General features: G+C 42.6%; 9 non-coding genes across 9 annotated transcripts; all 9 read right to left on the bottom strand.

Moving 5' to 3' along the window:
• Positions 1-1,111: 1,111 nt before the first annotated feature.
• trnag-ucc (transfer RNA glycine (anticodon UCC)) lies at positions 1,112-1,183 on the bottom strand. Its single transcript has one exon. It is a non-coding gene; the product is annotated as a tRNA-Gly (tRNA).
• A 2,986-nt stretch (positions 1,184-4,169) lies between these two features.
• On the bottom strand, positions 4,170-4,241 carry trnag-ucc (transfer RNA glycine (anticodon UCC)). Its single transcript has one exon. It is a non-coding gene; the product is annotated as a tRNA-Gly (tRNA).
• Positions 4,242-6,547: 2,306 nt separating this feature from the next.
• Positions 6,548-6,619, bottom strand: trnag-ucc (transfer RNA glycine (anticodon UCC)). Its single transcript has one exon. It is a non-coding gene; the product is annotated as a tRNA-Gly (tRNA).
• A 2,965-nt stretch (positions 6,620-9,584) lies between these two features.
• Positions 9,585-9,656, bottom strand: trnag-ucc (transfer RNA glycine (anticodon UCC)). Its single transcript has one exon. It is a non-coding gene; the product is annotated as a tRNA-Gly (tRNA).
• Positions 9,657-13,414: 3,758 nt separating this feature from the next.
• trnag-ucc (transfer RNA glycine (anticodon UCC)) lies at positions 13,415-13,486 on the bottom strand. Its single transcript has one exon. It is a non-coding gene; the product is annotated as a tRNA-Gly (tRNA).
• A 1,518-nt stretch (positions 13,487-15,004) lies between these two features.
• On the bottom strand, positions 15,005-15,076 carry trnag-ucc (transfer RNA glycine (anticodon UCC)). Its single transcript has one exon. It is a non-coding gene; the product is annotated as a tRNA-Gly (tRNA).
• Positions 15,077-18,076: 3,000 nt separating this feature from the next.
• Positions 18,077-18,148, bottom strand: trnag-ucc (transfer RNA glycine (anticodon UCC)). The gene has a single exon. It is a non-coding gene; the product is annotated as a tRNA-Gly (tRNA).
• Positions 18,149-20,047: 1,899 nt separating this feature from the next.
• On the bottom strand, positions 20,048-20,119 carry trnag-ucc (transfer RNA glycine (anticodon UCC)). The gene has a single exon. It is a non-coding gene; the product is annotated as a tRNA-Gly (tRNA).
• Positions 20,120-23,105: 2,986 nt separating this feature from the next.
• On the bottom strand, positions 23,106-23,177 carry trnag-ucc (transfer RNA glycine (anticodon UCC)). The gene has a single exon. It is a non-coding gene; the product is annotated as a tRNA-Gly (tRNA).
• Between the last annotated feature and the right edge of the window lie 1,400 nt (positions 23,178-24,577).

The following is a 24,577-nucleotide window of genomic DNA, read 5'->3' as shown; positions in this document are numbered from 1 at the left end:
GGAAGACATTTACACAATAGAGAACACATCTACACAACAGGGAACATATTTACACAACAGGGAACACATCTACACAACAGGGGACATGTTTTACATAACAGGGAACATCTTTACACAACAGGGGACACGTTTACACAACAGGGAACAACTTTTCACAACACGAAGCACCATCATACCATTCTCACCCTTCCTCAAAGTCGCCTCTGTCTCTCTCCCTCTGTCTCTCCCGCAGTCTCCGACTTTCCCTCAGTCTCTTCCTCGTGTTACTCAGTTTGTTTGTCTGTCTCTCTCTGGTTTCCTCAGTGTCATCGCTTTCAATGCAGTCTGGAGGCTGAAATTTGTCTCCCAACACTTAGCACTGACAGGTAGCTGGAGATGTATTGCACCCTGTAGCAGAGTGGCGCAGCGGAAGCGTGCTGGGCCCATAACCCAGAGGTCGATGGATCGAAACCATCCTCTGCTATTTGCATTCTGATTTACACCAACAAGAAAGATCTGTTGCTGCCCACGATCACATCGCACTTATTTTTATTACACTTTACTTACATCAACTGCCTACCTGCAATAAACACTAAAACCTGCGACACAATTTTCAAATCATTTTATTCGCACCAACATAAGCTGCAACTGCTGCAAACAGGCAGCAGCCTCGACTTTCCCCCTTTCAACACATTCCTGCAGCACCGCCTCTCCACCACCAGATGGTGGTCTTGGCCACAGTGAAACCCTGGCACAAGGTCACGGTGAGGAGACGGACAGTGACACAGAACACCTTTACACAACAGGGAACACCTTTACACAACAGGGAACATCTTTATACAACAGGGAACACATTTACACAACAGGGAACACATCTACACAACAGGGAACATCTTTACACAACAGGGAACACCTTTACACAACAGGGAACACCTTTATACAACAGGGAACATCTTTGCACAACAGGGAACACCTTTACTCAACAGGGAACATCTTTATACAACAGGGAACATTTATTAGTTAATGAAAGTATTCTGTCAATTGTAATTAAGATTTTTATTTGTTATAAAATCCTGTTGCAAGGTCTCCCATAAATCAGTTCTGACCTGCAAGGAGTTAAAAATATCTCGGTTGCGATGGCCGGGAATCGAACCCGGGTCAACTGCTTGGAAGGCAGCTATGCTCACCACTATACCACCATCGCTCACACAAGCCACATGTTATATTTACAGACTAACCACTTCTTTCGGATCTTCAGCGGGACAAATATGATATTTTGAATTCATTTTAATCAGAGCGTAAGCACGATGCTGAGGCACTTTCCCTACAATTAACAATGGCCACTGTGAATAGTTATCTTGCTTAGACGGAGCCCTCACCCCATTTATTATTTTAAAGTCCTTTATGACTTAAAACAATAATCCACAAAAATGAATTGAAGATCAATTTTAAGGGAGAAACATAGAATATAGGGAGCAGGAGTAGGCCATTCGGCCCCTCGAGCCTGCTCCACCATTTAATGAGATCATGGCTGATCATCCAAATTCAGTACCCTGTCCCTGCTCCTATCTTCTATGTTTCTATGATATTCATTCAGGCCGTTACACAACAGGGAACATCATTATACAACAGGGAACACATTTACACAACAGGGAACACATCTACACAACAGGGAACATATTTACATAACAGGGAACACATTTACACATCAGGGAACACCTTTACACAACAGGGAACGCATTTATACAACAGGGAACACCTTTACACAACAGGGAACGCATTTACACAACAGGGAACACCTTCACACAGCAGGGAACACATTTACACAACAGGGAACACCTTTACACAATAGGGAACACATTTACACAGCATGGAATGCATTTACACAACAGGGAACACCTTTACACAGCAGGGAACACTTTTACACAACAGGGAACGCATCTACATAACAGGGAACACCTTTACACAGCAGGGAACACATTTACACAACAGGGAACACCTTTACACAGCAGGGAACATCTTTACACAGCAGGGAACATCTTTACACAACAGGGAACACCTTTACACAAAAGGGAACACCTTTACACAGCAGGGAACACATTTACACAACAGGAAACGCATCTACACAACAGGGAACACGTTTACACAGCAGGGAACATCTTTACACAACAGGGAACACCTTCACACAGCAGGGAACGCATCTACACAACAGGGAACACCTATACACAGCAGGGAATACATTTACACAACAGGGAACACATTAAAACTACAGGGAAAACATTTACACAACAGGGAGAATCTTTACACAACAGGGAACACCTTTACACAACAGGGAACATCTTTATACAACAGGGAACACATTTACACAACAGGGAACACATCTACACAACAGGGAACATCTTTACACAACAGGGAACAGCTTTACACAACAGGGAACACATTTAAAAAACAGGGAACGCATTTACACAACAGGGAACACCTTCACACAGCAGGGAACACATTTACACAACAGGGAACACCTTTACACAATAGGGAACACATTTACACAGCATGGAATGCATTTACACAACAGGGAACACCTTTACACAACAGGGAACACTTTTACACAACAGGGAACGCATCTACATAACAGGGAACACCTTTACACAGCAGGGAACACATTTACACAACAGGGAACACCTTTGCACAGCAGGGAACATCTTTACACAACAGGGAACATCTTTACACAACAGGGAACACCTTTACACAAAAGGGAACACCTTTACACAGCAGGGAACACATTTACACAACAGGAAACGCATCTACACAACAGGGAACACGTTTACACAGCAGGGAACGCATCTACACAACAGGGAACACCTTTACACAGCAGGGAATAAATTTACACAACAGGGAACACATTAAAACTACAGGGAACGCATTTACACAACAGGAAGAATCATAACGCAACAGGGAGAATCTTTACACAATAAGGAACACATTTCCACAACAGGGAACAGCTTTACACAACAGCGAACACATTTACACAACAGGGAACACCTTTACACAATAGGGAACACATTTACACAACAGGGAACACCTTTGTGCCACTCTATGGTTTCCTCAGTGTTATCGCTTTCAATACAATCTGGAGGCTGAAATTTGTCTCGCTAACACTTAGCACTGACAGGCATCGGAAGATAAATATCACCCACAGCAAAGTGACGCAGCGGAAGCATGATGGTCCCAGAGATCGATGGATCGAAGCCATCTTCTGCTATTTACATTTTGATTTACACCAACGAGAAACATCTGTTGCAGCGCACTTATTTTTTTATCACACTTTATATTTTACTTACATCAAGTTTACATAACAGAGAACATCTTTACACTACTGGAAACATATTTGCACACGAGGGAACGCCTTTACACAACAGAAAATATATTTACACAACAGAACAGCTTTACACAACAGAGAAAATCTTTGCACAACAGAAAACATATTTAGTCAACAGAGAAGATCTTTGCACAACTGGGAACGTCTTTACACAACAGAGAAGATCGTTAAACAACAGAGAATATCTTTACACAACAGGGCACACCTTTACATAATAGGGAACACATTTACACAACAGAAAACATCTTCATACCAGTCCCTCCCTTCCTCTCAGTCTCTCTTTCCCTGTCTGTCTATCTCTGTCTCTCTCGCAGTCTCTGTCTTTCCCTCAGTCTCTGTCTCTCGCGTTACGCAGTCTGTTTGTCTGTCTCTCTCTGGTATCCTCAGTGTCTTTCTCTATCCCTCCCTTTGTGTGTCCTGAAAGCCTCTTGCTGGTTTTCTGTGTGTCATTGTGTGTGTGTCATTGTGTGTGTGTCATACTGAGTGTCCTTGTGTAGCCAGGTTGAGCTTCCCAACACGTGTGTTGCTGTGTCCGGGATTCTGGGCTATTTGAGGGCAATGCTATCGCTTTCAATACAGTCTGGAGGCTGAAATTTCACAGCACTGACAGGCAGCTGTATTATGGATGGACAATCATGGAGGATTAAAGATTTTTTAACTACCATTTTTAATACTGCTTCTGACTGAGAACCCATTTATTAGTTGATGAAAGTATTCTGTCAATTGTAATTAAGATTTTTATTTGTTATAAAATCTTGTTGCAAGGTCTCCCATAAATCAGTTCTGACCTGCAAGGGGTTAAAAATATCTGGGTTGCGATGGCCGGGAATCGAACCCGGGTCAACTGCTTGGAAGGCCGCTATGCTCACCACTATACCACCATCGCTCACACAGGCCACATGTTATATTTACAGACTAACCACTTCTTTCGGATCTCCAGCGGGACAAATACGATATTTTGAATTCATTTTAATCAGAGCGTAAGCACGATGCTGAGGCACTTTCCCTACAATTAACAATGGCCACTGTGAATAGTTATCTTGCTTAGACGGAGCCCTCACCCCATTTATTATTTTAAAGTCCTTTATGACTTAAAACAATAATCCACAAAAATGAATTGAAGATCAATTTTAAGGGAGAAACATAGAATATAGGCAGCAGGAGTCGGCCATTCGGCCCCTCGAGCCTGCTCCACCATTTAATGAGATCATGGCTGATCATCCAAATTCAGTACCCTGTCCCTGCTCCTATCTTCTATGTTTCTATGATATTCATTCAGGCCGTTACACAACAGGGAACATCATTATACAACAGGGAACACATTTACACAACAGGGAACACATCTACACAACAGGGAACATCTTTACATAACAGGGAACACATTTACACATCAGGGAACACCTTTACACAACAGGGAACGCATTTATACAACAGGGAACACCTTTACACAACAGGGAACGCATTTACACAACAGGGAACACCTTCACACAGCAGGGAACACATTTACACAACAGGGAACACCTTTACACAATAGGGAACACATTTACACAGCATGGAATGCATTTACACAACAGGGAACACCTTTACACAGCAGGGAACACATTTACACAACAGGGAACGCATCTACATAACAGGGAACACCTTTACACAGCAGGGAACACATTTACACAACAGGGAACACCTTTACACAGCAGGGAACATCTTTACACAGCAGGGAACATCTTTACACAACAGGGAACACCTTTACACAAAAGGGAACACCTTTACACAGCAGGGAACACATTTACACAACAGGAAACGCATCTACACAACAGGGAACACGTTTACACAGCAGGGAACGCATCTACACAACAGGGAACACCTTTACACAGCAGGGAATACATTTACACAACAGGGAACACATTAAAACTACAGGGAACGCATTTACACAACAGGAAGAATCATTACGCAACAGGGAGAATCTTTACACAATAAGGAACACATTTCCACAACAGGGAACACCTTTACACAACAGCGAACACATTTACACAACAGGGAACACCTTTACACAATAGGGAACACATCTACACAACAGGGAACACCTTTGTGCCTCTCTATGGTTTCCTCAGTTTTATCGCTTTCAATACAATCTGGAGGCTGAAATTTGTCTCGCTAACACTTAGCACTGACAGGCATCGGAAGATAAATATCACCCACAGCAAAGTGACGCAGCGGAAGCATGATGGTCCCAGAGATCGATGGATCGAAACCATCTTCTGCTATTTACATTTTGATTTACACCAACGAGAAACATCTGTTGCAGCGCACTTATTTTTTTATCACACTTTATATTTTACTTACATCAAGTTTACATAACAGAGAACATCTTTACACTACTGGAAACATATTTGCACACGAGGGAACGCCTTTACACAACAGAAAATATATTTACACAACAGAACAGCTTTACACAACAGAGAAAATCTTTGCACAACAGAAAACATATTTAGTCAACAGAGAAGATCTTTGCACAACTGGGAACGTCTTTACACAACAGAGAAGATCGTTAAACAACAGAGAATATCTTTACACAACAGGGCACACCTTTACATAATAGGGAACACATTTACACAACAGAAAACATCTTCATACCAGTCCCTCCCTTCCTCTCAGTCTCTCTTTCCCTGTCTGTCTATCTCTGTCTCTCTCGCAGTCTCTGTCTTTCCCTCAGTCTCTGTCTCTCGCGTTACGCAGTCTGTTTGTCTGTCTCTCTCTGGTATCCTCAGTGTCTTTCTCTATCCCTCCCTTTGTGTGTCCTGAAAGCCTCTTGCTGGTTTTCTGTGTGTCATTGTGTGTGTGTCATTGTGTGTGTGTCATACTGAGTGTCCTTGTGTAGCCAGGTTGAGCTTCCCAACACGTGTGTTGCTGTGTCCGGGATTCTGGGCTATTTGAGGGCAATGCTATCGCTTTCAATACAGTCTGGAGGCTGAAATTTCACAGCACTGACAGGCAGCTGTATTATGGATGGACAATCATGGAGGATTAAAGATTTTTTAACTACCATTTTTAATACTGCTTCTGACTGAGAACCCATTTATTAGTTGATGAAAGTATTCTGTCAATTGTAATTAAGATTTTTATTTGTTATAAAATCTTGTTGCAAGGTCTCCCATAAATCAGTTCTGACCTGCAAGGGGTTAAAAATATCTGGGTTGCGATGGCCGGGAATCGAACCCGGGTCAACTGCTTGGAAGGCCGCTATGCTCACCACTATACCACCATCGCTCACACAGGCCACATGTTATATTTACAGACTAACCACTTCTTTCGGATCTCCAGCGGGACAAATACGATATTTTGAATTCATTTTAATCAGAGCGTAAGCACGATGCTGAGGCACTTTCCCTACAATTAACAATGGCCACTGTGAATAGTTATCTTGCTTAGACGGAGCCCTCACCCCATTTATTATTTTAAAGTCCTTTATGACTTAAAACAATAATCCACAAAAATGAATTGAAGATCAATTTTAAGGGAGAAACATAGAATATAGGCAGCAGGAGTCGGCCATTCGGCCCCTCGAGCCTGCTCCACCATTTAATGAGATCATGGCTGATCATCCAAATTCAGTACCCTGTCCCTGCTCCTATCTTCTATGTTTCTATGATATTCATTCAGGCCGTTACACAACAGGGAACATCATTATACAACAGGGAACACATTTACACAACAGGGAACACATCTACACAACAGGGAACATCTTTACATAACAGGGAACACATTTACACATCAGGGAACACCTTTACACAACAGGGAACGCATTTATACAACAGGGAACACCTTTACACAACAGGGAACGCATTTACACAACAGGGAACACCTTCACACAGCAGGGAACACATTTACACAACAGGGAACACCTTTACACAATAGGGAACACATTTACACAGCATGGAATGCATTTACACAACAGGGAACACCTTTACACAGCAGGGAACACATTTACACAACAGGGAACGCATCTACATAACAGGGAACACCTTTACACAGCAGGGAACACATTTACACAACAGGGAACACCTTTACACAGCAGGGAACATCTTTACACAGCAGGGAACATCTTTACACAACAGGGAACACCTTTACACAAAAGGGAACACCTTTACACAGCAGGGAACACATTTACACAACAGGAAACGCATCTACACAACAGGGAACATCTTTACACAACAGGGAACACCTTCACACAGCAGGGAACGCATCTACACAACAGGGAACACCTATACACAGCAGGGAATACATTTACACAACAGGGAACACATTAAAACTACAGGGAAAACATTTACACAACAGGGAGAATCTTTACACAACAGGGAACACCTTTACACAACAGGGAACATCTTTATACAACAGGGAACACATTTACACAACAGGGAACACATCTACACAACAGGGAACATCTTTACACAACAGGGAACAGCTTTACACAACAGGGAAAACATTTAAAAACAGGGAACGCATTTACTCAACAGGGAACACCTTCACACAGCAGGGAACACATTTACACAACAGGGAACACCTTTACACAATAGGGAACACATTTACACAGCATGGAATGCATTTACACAACAGGGAACACCTTTACACAACAGGGAACACTTTTACACAACAGGGAACGCATCTACATAACAGGGAACACCTTTACACTGCAGGGAACACATTTACACAACAGGGAACACCTTTGCACAGCAGGGAACATCTTTACACAACAGGGAACATCTTTACACAACAGAGAACACCTTTACACAAAAGGGAACACCTTTACACAGCAGGGAACACATTTACACAACAGGAAACGCATCTACACAACAGGGAACACGTTTACACAGCAGGGAACGCATCTACACAACAGGGAACACCTTTACACAGCAGGGAATACATTTACACAACAGGGAACACATTAAAACTACAGGGAACGCATTTACACAACAGGAAGAATCATTACGCAACAGGGAGAATCTTTACACAATAAGGAACACATTTCCACAACAGGGAACACCTTTACACAACAGCGAACACATTTACACAACAGGGAACACCTTTACACAATAGGGAACACATCTACACAACAGGGAACACCTTTGTGCCTCTCTATGATTTCCTCAGTGTTATCGCTTTCAATACAATTTGGAGGCTGAAATTTGTCTCGCTAACACTTAGCACTGACAGGCATCGGAAGATAAATATCACCCACAGCAAAGTGACGCAGCGGAAGCATGATGGTCCCAGAGATCGATGGATCGAAGCCATCTTCTGCTATTTACATTTTGATTTACACCAACGAGAAACATCTGTTGCAGCGCACTTATTTTTTATCACACTTTATATTTTACTTACATCAAGTTTACATAACAGAGAACATCTTTACACTACTGGAAACATATTTGCACACGAGGGAACGCCTTTACACAACAGAAAATAAATTTACAAAACAGAACAGCTTTACACAACAGAGAAAATCTTTACACAACAGAGAACATATTTACTCAACAGAGAAGATCTTTGCACAACTGGGAACGTCTTTACACAACAGAGAAGATCGTTAAACAACAGAGAATATCTTTACACAACAGGGCACACCTTTGCATAATAGGGAACACATTTACACAACAGAAAACATCTTCATACCAGTCCCTCCCTTCCTCTCAGTCTCTCTTTCCCTGTCTGTCTATCTCTCCCCCTGTCTCTCTCTTTCCCTCAGTCTCTGTCTCTCGCTCGTGTTACGCAGTCTGTTTGTCTGTCTCTCTCTGGTATCCTCAGTGTCTTTCTCTATCCCTCCCTTTGTGTGTCCTGAAAGCCCCTTGCTGGTTTTCTGTGTGTTATTGTGTGTGTGTCCCATTGTGGGTGGTGTAATACTGAGTGTCCTTGTGTAGCCAGGGTGAGCTTCCCAACACGTGTGTTGCTGTGTCCGGGATTCTGGGCTATTTGAGGGCAATGCTATCGCTTTCAATACAGTCTGGAGGCTGAAATTTCACAGCACTGACAGGCAGCTGTATTATGGATGGACAATCATGGAGGATTAAAGATTTTTTAACTACCATTTTTAATATTGCTTCTGACTGAGAACCCATTTATTAGTTGATGAAAGTATTCTGTCAATTGTAATTAAGATTTTTATTTGTTATAAAATCCTGTTGCAAGGTCTCCCATAATTCAGTTCTGACCTGCAAGGGGTTAAAAATATCTCGGTTGCGATGGCCGGGAATCGAACCCGGGTCAACTGCTTGGAAGGCAGCTATGCTCACCACTATACCACCATCGCTCACATAAGCTGCATCTTATATTTACAGACTAAGCACTTCTTTCGGATCTTCAGCGGGACAAATACGATATTTTGAATTCATTTTAATCAGAGCGTAAGCACGATGCTGAGGCACTTTCCCTACAATTAACAATGGCCACTGTGAATAGTTATCTTGCTTAGACTGAGCCCTCACCCCATTTATTATTTTAAAGTCCTTTATGACTTAAAACAATAATCCACAAAAATGAATTGAAGATCAATTTTAAGGGAGAAACATAGAATATAGGGAGCAGGAGTAGGCCATTCGGCCCCTCGAGCCTGCTCCACCATTTAATGAGATCATGGCTGATCATCCAAATTCAGTACCCTGTCCCTGCTCCTATCTTCTATGTTTCTATGATATTCATTCAGGCCGTTACACAACAGGGAACATCATTATACAACAGGGAACACATTTACACAGCAGGGAACACATGTACACAACAGGGAACATCTTTACATAACAGGGAACACATTTACACATCAGGGAACACCTTTACACAACAGGGAACGCATTTATACAACAGGGAACACCTTTACACAACAGGGAACACATGTACACAACAGGGAACACATTTCCACAACAGGGAGCAATTTTTCGCAACAGGGAACACAGTTACACAATAGGTAACATCTTTATACAACAGGAAACATCTTTACACAACAAGGAACATATTTATACAACAGGGAACACCTTTACGCAACAGGGAACACCTTTACACAACAGGGAAGACATTTACACAATAGAGAACACATCTACACAACAGGGAACACCTTAACACAACAGGGAACACATCTACACAAAAGGGAACATATTTACACAACAGGGAACACATCTACACATCAGGGACATGTTTTACATAACAGGGAACATCTTTACACAACAGGGGACACGTTTACACAACAGGGAACAACTTTTCACAGCACGAAGCACCATCATACCATTCCCACCCTTCCTCAAAGTCGCCTCTGTCTCTCTCTCCCTCTGTCTCTCCCGCAGTCTCCGACTTTCCCTCAGTCTCTTCCTCGTGTTACTCAGTTTGTTTGTCGGTCTCTCTCTGGTTTCCTCAGTGTCATCGCTTTCAATGCAGTCGGGAGGCTGAAATTTGTCTCCCAACACTTAGCACTGACAGGTAGCTGGAGATGACTTGCACCCAGTAGCAGAGTGGCGCAGCGGAAGCGTGCTGGGCCCATAACCCAGAGGTCGATGGATCGAAACCATCCTCTGCTATTTGCATTCTGATTTACACCAACAAGAAAGATCTGTTGCTGCCCACGATCACATCGCACTTATTTTTATTACACTTTACTTACATCAACTGCCTACCTGCAATAAACACTAAAACCTGCGACACAATTTTCAAATCATTTTATTCGCACCAACATAAGCTGCAACTGCTGCAAACAGGCAGCAGCCTCGACTTTCCCCTTTCAACACATTCCTGCAGCACCGCCTCTCCACCACCAGATGGTGGTCTTGGCCACAGTGAAACCCTGGCACAAGGTCACAGTGAGGAGACGGACAGTGACACAGAACACCTTTACACAACAGGGAACACCTTTACACAACAGGGAACACCTTTATACAACAGGGAACACATTTACACAACAGGGAACACATCTACACAACAGGGAACATCTTTACACAACAGGGAACATCTTTATACAGCATGGAACACATTTACACAACAGGGAACACATTTATACAACAGGGAACATCTTTATACAACAGGGAACACATTTACACAACAGGGAACACATCTACACAACAGGGAACATCTTTATACAGCATGGAACACATTTACACAACAGGGAACACCTTTACACAACAGGGAACACCTTTACACAACAGGGAACACCTTTATACAACAGGGAACATCTTTATACAACAGGGAACATATTTACACAACAGGGAACACATCTACACAACAGGGAACATCTTTACACAACAGGGAACACCTTTACACAACAGGGAACACATTTAAAAAACAGGGAACGCATTTACACAACAGGGAACACCTTCACACAGCAGGGAACACATTTACACAACAGGGAACACCTTTACACAATAGGGAACACATTTACACAGCATGGAATGCATTTACACAACAGGGAACACCTTTACACAACAGGGAACACTTTTACACAACATGGAACGCATCTACATAACAGGGAACACCTTTACACAGCAGGGAACACATTTACACAACAGGGAACACCTTTGCACAGCAGGGAACATCTTTACACAACAGGGAACATCTTTACACAACAGGGAACACCTTTACACAAAAGGGAACACCTTTACACAGCAGGGAACACATTTACACAACAGGAAACGCATCTACACAACAGGGAACACGTTTACACAGCAGGGAACGCATCTACACAACAGGGAACACCTTTACACAGCAGGGAATACATTTACACAACAGGGAACACATTAAAACTACAGGGAACACATTTACACAACAGGGAGAATCATTACGCAACAGGGAGAATCTTTACACAATAAGGAACACATTTCCACAACAGGGAACACCTTTACACAACAGCGAACACATTTACACAACAGGGAACACCTTTACACAATAGGGAACACATTTACACAACAGGGAACACCTTTGTGCCTCTCTATGGTTTCCTCAGTTTTATCGCTTTCAATACAATCTGGAGGCTGAAATTTGTCTCGCTAACACTTAGCACTGACAGGCATCGGAAGATAAATATCACCCACAGCAAAGTGACGCAGCGGAAGCATGATGGTCCCAGAGATCGATGGATCGAAGCCATCTTCTGCTATTTACATTTTGATTTACACCAACGAGAAACATCTGTTGCAGCGCACTTATTTTTTTATCACACTTTATATTTTACTTACATCAAGTTTACATAACAGAGAACATCTTTACACTACTGGAAACATATTTGCACACGAGGGAACGCCTTTACACAACAGAAAATATATTTACACAACAGAACAGCTTTACACAACAGAGAAAATCTTTGCACAACAGAAAACATATTTAGTCAACAGAGAAGATCTTTGCACAACTGGGAACGTCTTTACACAACAGAGAAGATCGTTAAACAACAGAGAATATCTTTACACAACAGGGCACACCTTTGCATAATAGGGAACACATTTACACAACAGAAATCATCTTCATACCAGTCCCTCCCTTCCTCTCAGTCTCTCTTTCCCTGTCTGTCTATCTCTCCCTCTGTCTCTCTCGCAGTCTCTGTCTTTCCCTCAGTCTCTGTCTCTCGCTCGTGTTACGCAGTCTGTTTGTCTGTCTCTCTCTGGTATCCTCAGTGTCTTTCTCTATCCCTCCCTTTGTGTGTCCTGAAAGCCCCTTGCTGGTTTTCTGTGTGTCATTGTGTGTGTGTCCCATTGTGGGTGGTGTAATACTGAGTGTCCTTGTGTAGCCAGGGTGAGCTTCCTGTGTTGCTGTGTCCGGGATTCTGGGCTATTTGAGGGCAATGCTATCGCTTTCAATACAGTCTGGAGGCTGAAATTTCACAGCACTGACAGGCAGCTGTATTATGAATGGACAATCATGGAGGATTAAAACAAATTTTAACTACCATTTTTAATATTGCTTCTGACTGAGAACCCATTTATTAGTTGATGAAAGTATTCTGTCAATTGTAATTAAGATTTTTATTTGTTATAAAATCCTGTTGCAAGGTCTCCCATAAATCAGTTCTGACCTGCAAGGGGTTAAAAATATCTCGGTTGCGATGGCCGGGAATCGAACCCGGGTCAACTGCTTGGAAGGCAGCTATGCTCACCACTATACCACCATCGCTCACACAAGCCACAACTTATATTTACAGACTAACCACTTCTTTCGGATCTTCAGCGGGACAAACACGCTATTTTGAATTCATTTTAATCAGAGCGTAAGCACGATGCTGAGGCACTTTCCCTACAATTAACAATGGCCACTGTGAATAGTTATCTTGCTTAGACTGAGCCCTCACCCCATTTATTCTTTTAAAGTTCTTTATGACTTAAAACAATAATCCACAAAAATGAATTGAAGATCAATTTTAAGGGTGAAACATAGAATATAGGAGCAGGAGTAGGCCATTCGGCCCCTCGAGCCTGCTCCACCATTTAATGAGATCATGGCTGATCATCCAAATTCAGTACCCTGTCCCTGCTCCTATCTTCTATGTTTCTATGATGTTCATTCAGGCCGTTACACAACAGGGAACATCATTATACAACAGGGAACACATTTACACAACAGGGAACACATCTACACAACAGGGGACATGTTTACATAACAGGGAACATCTTTACACAACAGGGGACACGTTTACACAACAGGGAACAACTTTTCACAACACGAAGCACCATCATACCATTCCCACCCTTCCTCAAAGTCGCCTCTGTCTCTCTCTCCCTCTGTCTCTCCCGCAGTCTCCGACTTTCCCTCAGTCTCTTCCTCGTGTTACTCAGTTTGTTTGTCTGTCTCTCTCTGGTTTCCTCAGTGTCATCGCTTTCAATGCAGTCTGGAGGCTGAAATTTGTCTCCCAACACTTAGCACTGACAGGTAGCTGAAGACGTCTTGTACCCTGTAGCAGAGTGGCGCAGCGGAAGCGTGCTGGGCCCATAACCCAGAGGTCGATGGATCGAAACCATCCTCTGCTATTTGCATTCTGATTTACACCAACAAGAAAGATCTGTTGCTGCCCACGATCACATCGCACTTATTTTTATGACACTTTACTTACATCAACTGCCTACCTGCAATAAACACTAAAACCTGCGACACAATTTTCAAATCATTTTATTCGCACCAACATAAGCTGCAACTGCTGCAAACAGGCAGCAGCCTCGACTTTCCCCTTTCAACACATTCCTGCAGCACCGCCTCTCCACCACCAGATGGTGCTCTTGGCCACAGTGAAACCCTGGCACAAGGTCACGGTGAGGAGACGGACAGTGACACAGAACACCTTTACACAACAGGGAACACCTTTACACAACAGGGAACATCTTTATACAACAGGGAACACATTTACACAACAGGGAACACATCTACACAACAGGGAACACATCTACACAGCAGGGAACATCTTTATACAACAGGGAACACATTTACACAACAGGGAACATCTTTACACAACAGGGAACACATCTACACAACAGGGAACATCTTTACACAACAGGGAACACCTTTACTCAACAGGGAACATTTATTAGTTGATGAAAGTATTCTGTCAATTGTAATTAAGATTTTTATTTGTTATAAAATCCTGTTGCAAAGTCTCCCATAAATCAGTTCTGACCTGCAAGGGGTTAAAAATATCTCGGTTGCGATGGCCGGTAATCGAACCCGGGTCAACTGCTTGGAAGGCAGCTATGCTCACCACTATACCACCATCGCTCACACAGGCCAGATGTTATATTTACAGACTAACCACTTCTTTCGGATCTTCAGCGGGACAAATACGATATTTTGAATTCATTTTAATCAGAGCGTAAGCACGATGCTGAGGCACTTTCCCTACAATTAACAATGGCCACTGTGAATAGTTATCTTGCTTAGACGGAGCCCTCACCCCATTTATTATTTTAAAGTCCTTTATGACTTAAAACAATAATCCACAAAAATGATTTGAAGATCAATTTTAAGGGAGAAACATAGAATATAGGAGCAGGAGTAGGCCATTCGGCCCCTCGAGCCTGCTCCACCATTTAATGAGATCATGGCTGATCATCCAAATTCAGTACCCTGTCCCTGCTCCTATCTTCTATGTTTCTATGATATTCATTCAGGCCGTTACACAACAGGGAACATCATTATACAACAGGGAACACATTTACACAACAGGGAACACATCTACACAACAGGGAACATCTTTACATAACAGGGAACACATTTACACATCAGGGAACACCTTTACACAACAGGGAACGCATTTATACAACAGGGAACACCTTTACACAACAGGGAACGCATTTACACAACAGGGAACACCTTCACACAGCAGGGAACACATTTACACAACAGGGAACACCTTTACACAATAGGGAACACATTTACACAGCATGGAATGCATTTACACAACAGGGAACACCTTTACACAGCAGGGAACACATTTACACAACAGGGAACGCATCTACATAACAGGGAACACCTTTACACAGCAGCGAACACATTTACACAACAGGGAACACCTTTACACAGCAGGGAACATCTTTACACAGCAGGGAACATCTTTACACAACAGGGAACACCTTTACACAAAAGGGAACACCTTTACACAGCAGGGAACACATTTACACAACAGGAAACGCATCTACACAACAGGGAACATCTTTACACAACAGGGAACACCTTCACACAGCAGGGAACGCATCTACACAACAGGGAACACCTATACACAGCAGGGAATACATTTACACAACAGGGAACACATTAAAACTACAGGGAAAACATTTACACAACAGGGAGAATCTTTACACAACAGGGAACACCTTTACACAACAGGGAACATCTTTATACAACAGGGAACACATTTACACAACAGGGAACACATCTACACAACAGGGAACATCTTTACACAACAGGGAACAGCTTTACACAACAGGGAAAACATTTAAAAACAGGGAACGCATTTACACAACAGGGAACACCTTCACACAGCAGGGAACACATTTACACAACAGGGAACACCTTTTCACAATAGGGAACACATTTACACAGCATGGAATGCATTTACACAACAGGGAACACCTTTACACAACAGGGAACACTTTTACACAACAGGGAACGCATCTACATAACAGGGAACACCTTTACACAGCAGGGAACACATTTACACAACAGGGAACTCCTTTGCACAGCAGGGAACATCTTTACACAACAGGGAACATCTTTACACAACAGTGAACACCTTTACACAAAAGGGAACACCTTTACACAGCAGGGAACACATTTACACAACAGGAAACGCATCTACACAACAGGGAACACGTTTTCACAGCAGGGAACGCATCTACACAACAGGGAACACCTTTACACAGCAGGGAATACATTTACACAACAGGGAACACATTAAAACTACAGGGAACGCATTTACACAACAGGAAGAATCATTACGCAACAGGGAGAATCTTTACACAATAAGGAAGACATTTCCACAACAGGGAACACCTTTACACAACAGCGAACACATTTACACAACAGGGAACACCTTTACACAAAAGGGAACACATTTACACAACAGGGAACACCTTTACACAATAGGGAACACATTTACACAACAGGGAACACCTTTGTGCCTCTCTATGTTTTCCTCAGTGTTATCGCTTTCAATACAATCTGGAGGCTGAAATTTGTCTCGCTAACACTTAGCACTGACAGGCATCGGAAGATAAATATCACCCACAGCAAAGTGACGCAGCGGAAGCATGATGGTCCCAGAGATCGATGGATCGAAACCATCTTCTGCTATTTACATTTTGATTGACACCAACGAGAAACATCTGTTGCAGCGCACTTATTTTTTTATCACACTTTATATTTTACTTACATCAAGTTTACATAACAGAGAACATCTTTACACTACTGGAAACATATTTGCACACGAGGGAACGCCTTTACACAACAGAAAATAAATTTACAAAACAGAACAGCTTTACACAACAGAGAAAATCTTTACACAACAGAGAACATATTTACTCAACAGAGAAGATCTTTGCACAACTGGGAACGTCTTTACACAACAGAGAAGATCGTTAAACAACAGAGAATATCTTTACACAACAGGGCACACCTTTGCATAATAGGGAACACATTTACACAACAGAAAACATCTTCATACCAGTCCCTCCCTTCCTCTCAGTCTCTCTTTCCCTGTCTGTCTATCTCTCCCTCTGTCTCTCTCGCAGTCTCTGTCTTTCCCTCAGTCTCTGTCTCTCGCTCGTGTTACGCAGTCTGTTTGTCTGTCTCTCTCTGGTATCCTCAGTGTCTTTCTCTATCCCTCCCTTTGTGTGTCCTGAAAGCCCCTTGCTGGTTTTCTGTGTGTCATTGTGTGTGTGTCATACTGAGTGTCCTTGTGTAGCCAGGGTGAGCGTCCCAACACGTGTGTTGCTGTGTCCGGGATTCTGGGCTATTTGAGGGCAATGCTATCGCTTTCAATACAGTCTGGAGGCTGAAATTTCACAGCACTGACAGGCAGCTGTATTATGGATGGACAATCATGGAGGATTAAAGATTTTTTAACTACCATTTTTAATACTGCTTCTGACTGAGAACCCATTTATTAGTTGATGAAAGTATTCTGTCAATTGTAATTAAGATTTTTATTTGTTATAAAATCCTGTTGCAAGGTCTCCCATAAATCAGTTCAGACCTGCAAGGGGTTAAAAATATCTCGGTTGCGATGGCCGGGAATCGAACCCGGGTCAACTGCTTGGAAGGCAGCTATGCTCACCACTATACCACCATCGCTCACACAGGCCACATGTTATATTTACAGTCTAACCACTTCTTTCGGATCTTCAGCGGGACAAATACGATATTTTGAATTCATTTTAATCAGAGCGTAAGCACGATGCTGAGGCACTTTCCCTACAATTAACAATGGCCACTGTGAATAGTTATCTTGTTTCGACTGAGCCCTCACCCCATTTATTATTTTAAAGTCCTTTATGACTTAAAACAATAATCCACAAAAATGAATTGAAGATCAATTTTAAGGGAGAAACATAGAATATAGGGAGCAGGAGTAGGCCATTCGGCCCCTCGAGCCTGCTCCACCATTTAATGAGATCATGGCTGATCATCCAAATTCAGTACCCTGTCCCTGCTCCTATCTTCTATGTTTCTATGATATTCATTCAGGCCGTTACACAACAGGGAACATCATTATACAACAGGGAACACATTTACACAACAGGGAACACATCTACACAACAGGGAACATCTTTACATAACAGGGAACACATTTACACATCAGGGAACACCTTTACACAACAGGGAACGCATTTATACAACAGGGAACACCTTTACACAACAGGGAACACATGTACACAACAGGGAACACATTTCCACAACAGGGAGCAATTTTTCGCAACAGGGAACACAGTTACACAATTGGTAACATCTTTATACAACAGGAAACATCTTTACACAACAAGGAACATATTTATACAACAGGGAACACCTTTACGCAACAGGGAACACCTTTACACAACAGGGAAGACATTTACACAATAGAGAACACATCTACACAACAGGGAACATATTTACACAACAGGGAACACATCTACACAACAGGGGACATGTTTTACATAACAGGGAACATCTTTACACAACAGGGGACACGTTTACACAACAGGGAACAACTTTTCACAACACGAAGCACCATCATACCATTCTCACCCTTCCTCAAAGTCGCCTCTGTCTCTCTCCCTCTGTCTCTCCCGCAGTCTCCGACTTTCCCTCAGTCTCTTCCTCGTGTTACTCAGTTTGTTTGTCTGTCTCTCTCTGGTTTCCTCAGTGTCATCGCTTTCAATGCAGTCTGGAGGCTGAAATTTGTCTCCCAACACTTAGCACTGACAGGTAGCTGGAGATGTATTGCACCCTGTAGCAGAGTGGCGCAGCGGAAGCGTGCTGGGCCCATAACCCAGAGGTCGATGGATCGAAACCATCCTCTGCTATTTGCATTCTGATTTACACCAACAAGAAAGATCTGTTGCTGCCCACGATCACATCGCACTTATTTTTATTACACTTTACTTACATCAACTGCCTACCTGCAATAAACACTAAAACCTGCGACACAATTTTCAAATCATTTTATTCGCACCAACATAAGCTGCAACTGCTGCAAACAGGCAGCAGCCTCGACTTTCCCCCTTTCAACACATTCCTGCAGCACCGCCTCTCCACCACCAGATGGTGGTCTTGGCCACAGTGAAACCCTGGCACAAGGTCACGGTGAGGAGACGGACAGTGACACAGAACACCTTTACACAACAGGGAACACCTTTACACAACAGGGAACATCTTTATACAACAGGGAACACATTTACACAACAGGGAACACATCTACACAACAGGGAACATCTTTACACAACAGGGAACACCTTTACACAACAGGGAACACCTTTACTCAACAGGGAACACCTTTACTCAACAGGGAACATCTTTATACAACAGGGAACATCTTTGCACAACAGGGAACACCTTTACTCAACAGGGAACATCTTTATACAACAGGGAACATTTATTAGTTAATGAAAGTATTCTGTCAATTGTAATTAAGATTTTTATTTGTTATAAAATCCTGTTGCAAGGTCTCCCATAAATCAGTTCTGACCTGCAAGGAGTTAAAAATATCTCGGTTGCGATGGCCGGGAATCGAACCCGGGTCAACTGCTTGGAAGGCAGCTATGCTCACCACTATACCACCATCGTTCACACAAGCCACATGTTATATTTACAGACTAACCACTTCTTTCGGATCTTCAGCGGGACAAATATGATATTTTGAATTCATTTTAATCAGAGCGTAAGCACGATGCTGAGGCACTTTCCCTACAATTAACAATGGCCACTGTGAATAGTTATCTTGCTTAGACGGAGCCCTCACCCCATTTATTATTTTAAAGTCCTTTATGACTTAAAACAATAATCCACAAAAATGAATTGAAGATCAATTTTAAGGGAGAAACATAGAATATAGGGAGCAGGAGTAGGCCATTCGGCCCCTCGAGCCTGCTCCACCATTTAATGAGATCATGGCTGATCATCCAAATTCAGTACCCTGTCCCTGCTCCTATCTTCTATGTTTCTATGATATTCATTCAGGCCGTTACACAACAGGGAACATCATTATACAACAGGGAACACATTTACACAACAGGGAACACATCTACACAACAGGGAACATATTTACATAACAGGGAACACATTTACACATCAGGGAACACCTTTACACAACAGGGAACGCATTTATACAACAGGGAACACCTTTACACAACAGGGAACGCATTTACACAACAGGGAACACCTTCACACAGCAGGGAACACATTTACACAACAGGGAACACCTTTACACAATAGGGAACACATTTACACAGCATGGAATGCATTTACACAACAGGGAACACCTTTACACAGCAGGGAACACTTTTACACAACAGGGAACGCATCTACATAACAGGGAACACCTTTACACAGCAGGGAACACATTTACACAACAGGGAACACCTTTACACAGCAGGGAACATCTTTACACAGCAGGGAACATCTTTACACAACAGGGAACACCTTTACACAAAAGGGAACACCTTTACACAGCAGGGAACACATTTACACAACAGGAAACGCATCTACACAACAGGGAACACGTTTACACAGCAGGGAACATCTTTACACAACAGGGAACACCTTCACACAGCAGGGAACGCATCTACACAACAGGGAACACCTATACACAGCAGGGAATACATTTACACAACAGGGAACACATTAAAACTACAGGGAAAACATTTACACAACAGGGAGAATCTTTACACAACAGGGAACACCTTTACACAACAGGGAACATCTTTATACAACAGGGAACACATTTACACAACAGGGAACACATCTACACAACAGGGAACATCTTTACACAACAGGGAACAGCTTTACACAACAGGGAACACATTTAAAAAACAGGGAACGCATTTACACAACAGGGAACACCTTCACACAGCAGGGAACACATTTACACAACAGGGAACACCTTTACACAATAGGGAACACATTTACACAGCATGGAATGCATTTACACAACAGGGAACACCTTTACACAACAGGGAACACTTTTACACAACAGGGAACGCATCTACATAACAGGGAACACCTTTACACAGCAGGGAACACATTTACACAACAGGGAACACCTTTGCACAGCAGGGAACATCTTTACACAACAGGGAACATCTTTACACAACAGGGAACACCTTTACACAAAAGGGAACACCTTTACACAGCAGGGAACACATTTACACAACAGGAAACGCATCTACACAACAGGGAACACGTTTACACAGCAGGGAACGCATCTACACAACAGGGAACACCTTTACACAGCAGGGAATAAATTTACACAACAGGGAACACATTAAAACTACAGGGAACGCATTTACACAACAGGAAGAATCATAACGCAACAGGGAGAATCTTTACACAATAAGGAACACAGTTCCACAACAGGGAACACCTTTACACAACAGCGAACACATTTACACAACAGGGAACACCTTTACACAATAGGGAACACATTTACACAACAGGGAACACCTTTGTGCCTCTCTATGGTTTCCTCAGTTTTATCGCTTTCAATACAATCTGGAGGCTGAAATTTGTCTCGCTAACACTTAGCACTGACAGGCATCGGAAGGTAAATATCACCCACAGCAAAGTGACGCAGCGGAAGCGTGATGGTCCCAGAGATCGATGGATCGAAGCCATCTTCTGCTATTTACATTTTGATTTACACCAACGAGAAACATCTGTTGCAGCGCACTTATTTTTTTATCACACTTTATATTTTACTTACATCAAGTTTACATAACAGAGAACATCTTTACACTACTGGAAACATATTTGCACACGAGGGAACGCCTTTACACAACAGAAAATATATTTACACAACAGAACAGCTTTACACAACAGAGAAAATCTTTACACAACAGAGAACATATTTACTCAACAGAGAAGATCTTTGCACAACTGGGAACGTCTTTACACAACAGAGAAGATCGTTAAACAACAGAGAATATCTTTACACAACAGGGCACACCTTTACATAATAGGGAACACATTTACACAACAGAAAACATCTTCATACCAGTCCCTCCCTTCCTCTCAGTCTCTCTTTCCCTGTCTGTCTATCTCTGTCTCTCTCGCAGTCTCTGTCTTTCCCTCAGTCTCTGTCTCTCGCGTTACGCAGTCTGTTTGTCTGTCTCTCTCTGGTATCCTCAGTGTCTTTCTCTATCCCTCCCTTTGTGTGTCCTGAAAGCCTCTTGCTGGTTTTCTGTGTGTCATTGTGTGTGTGTCATTGTGTGTGTGTCATACTGAGTGTCCTTGTGTAGCCAGGTTGAGCTTCCCAACACGTGTGTTGCTGTGTCCGGGATTCTGGGCTATTTGAGGGCAATGCTATCGCTTTCAATACAGTCTGGAGGCTGAAATTTCACAGCACTGACAGGCAGCTGTATTATGGATGGACAATCATGGAGGATTAAAGATTTTTTAACTACCATTTTTAATACTGCTTCTGACTGAGAACCCATTTATTAGTTGATGAAAGTATTCTGTCAATTGTAATTAAGATTTTTATTTGTTATAAAATCTTGTTGCAAGGTCTCCCATAAATCAGTTCTGACCTGCAAGGGGTTAAAAATATCTGGGTTGCGATGGCCGGGAATCGAACCCGGGTCAACTGCTTGGAAGGCCGCTATGCTCACCACTATACCACCATCGCTCACACAGGCCACATGTTATATTTACAGACTAACCACTTCTTTCGGATCTCCAGCGGGACAAATACGATATTTTGAATTCATTTTAATCAGAGCGTAAGCACGATGCTGAGGCACTTTCCCTACAATTAACAATGGCCACTGTGAAAAGTTATCTTGCTTAGACGGAGCCCTCACCCCATTTATTATTTTAAAGTCCTTTATGACTTAAAACAATAATCCACAAAAATGAATTGAAGATCAATTTTAAGGGAGAAACATAGAATATAGGCAGCAGGAGTCGGCCATTCGGCCCCTCGAGCCTGCTCCACCATTTAATGAGATCATGGCTGATCATCCAAATTCAGTACCCTGTCCCTGCTCCTATCTTCTATGTTTCTATGATATTCATTCAGGCCGTTACACAACAGGGAACATCATTATACAACAGGGAACACATTTACACAACAGGGAACACATCTACACAACAGGGAACATCTTTACATAACAGGGAACACATTTACACATCAGGGAACACCTTTACACAACAGGGAACGCATTTATACAACAGGGAACACCTTTACACAACAGGGAACGCATTTACACAACAGGGAACACCTTCACACAGCAGGGAACACATTTACACAACAGGGAACACCTTTACACAATAGGGAACACATTTACACAGCATGGAATGCATTTACACAACAGGGAACACCTTTACACAGCAGGGAACACATTTACACAACAGGGAACGCATCTACATAACAGGGAACACCTTTACACAGCAGGGAACACATTTACACAACAGGGAACACCTTTACACAGCAGGGAACATCTTTACACAGCAGGGAACATCTTTACACAACAGGGAACACCTTTACACAAAAGGGAACACCTTTACACAGCAGGGAACACATTTACACAACAGGAAACGCATCTACACAACAGGGAACATCTTTACACAACAGGGAACACCTTCACACAGCAGGGAACGCATCTACACAACAGGGAACACCTATACACAGCAGGGAATACATTTACACAACAGGGAACACATTAAAACTACAGGGAAAACATTTACACAACAGGGAGAATCTTTACACAACAGGGAACACCTTTACACAACAGGGAACATCTTTATACAACAGGGAACACATTTACACAACAGGGAACACATCTACACAACAGGGAACATCTTTACACAACAGGGAACAGCTTTACACAACAGGGAAAACATTTAAAAACAGGGAACGCATTTACTCAACAGGGAACACCTTCACACAGCAGGGAACACATTTACACAACAGGGAACACCTTTACACAATAGGGAACACATTTACACAGCATGGAATGCATTTACACAACAGGGAACACCTTTACACAACAGGGAACACTTTTACACAACAGGGAACGCATCTAC

Source organism: Somniosus microcephalus, chromosome 29 (genome assembly GCF_052327205.1).
Source record: "Somniosus microcephalus isolate GS21.2 chromosome 29, FLI_Smic_1.0, whole genome shotgun sequence".
Lineage (NCBI taxonomy): Eukaryota > Metazoa > Chordata > Chondrichthyes > Squaliformes > Somniosidae > Somniosus > Somniosus microcephalus.
The sequence above is the reverse complement of the archived record's forward strand: the minus strand, read 5'-3'. Positions and strand labels throughout refer to the sequence as shown.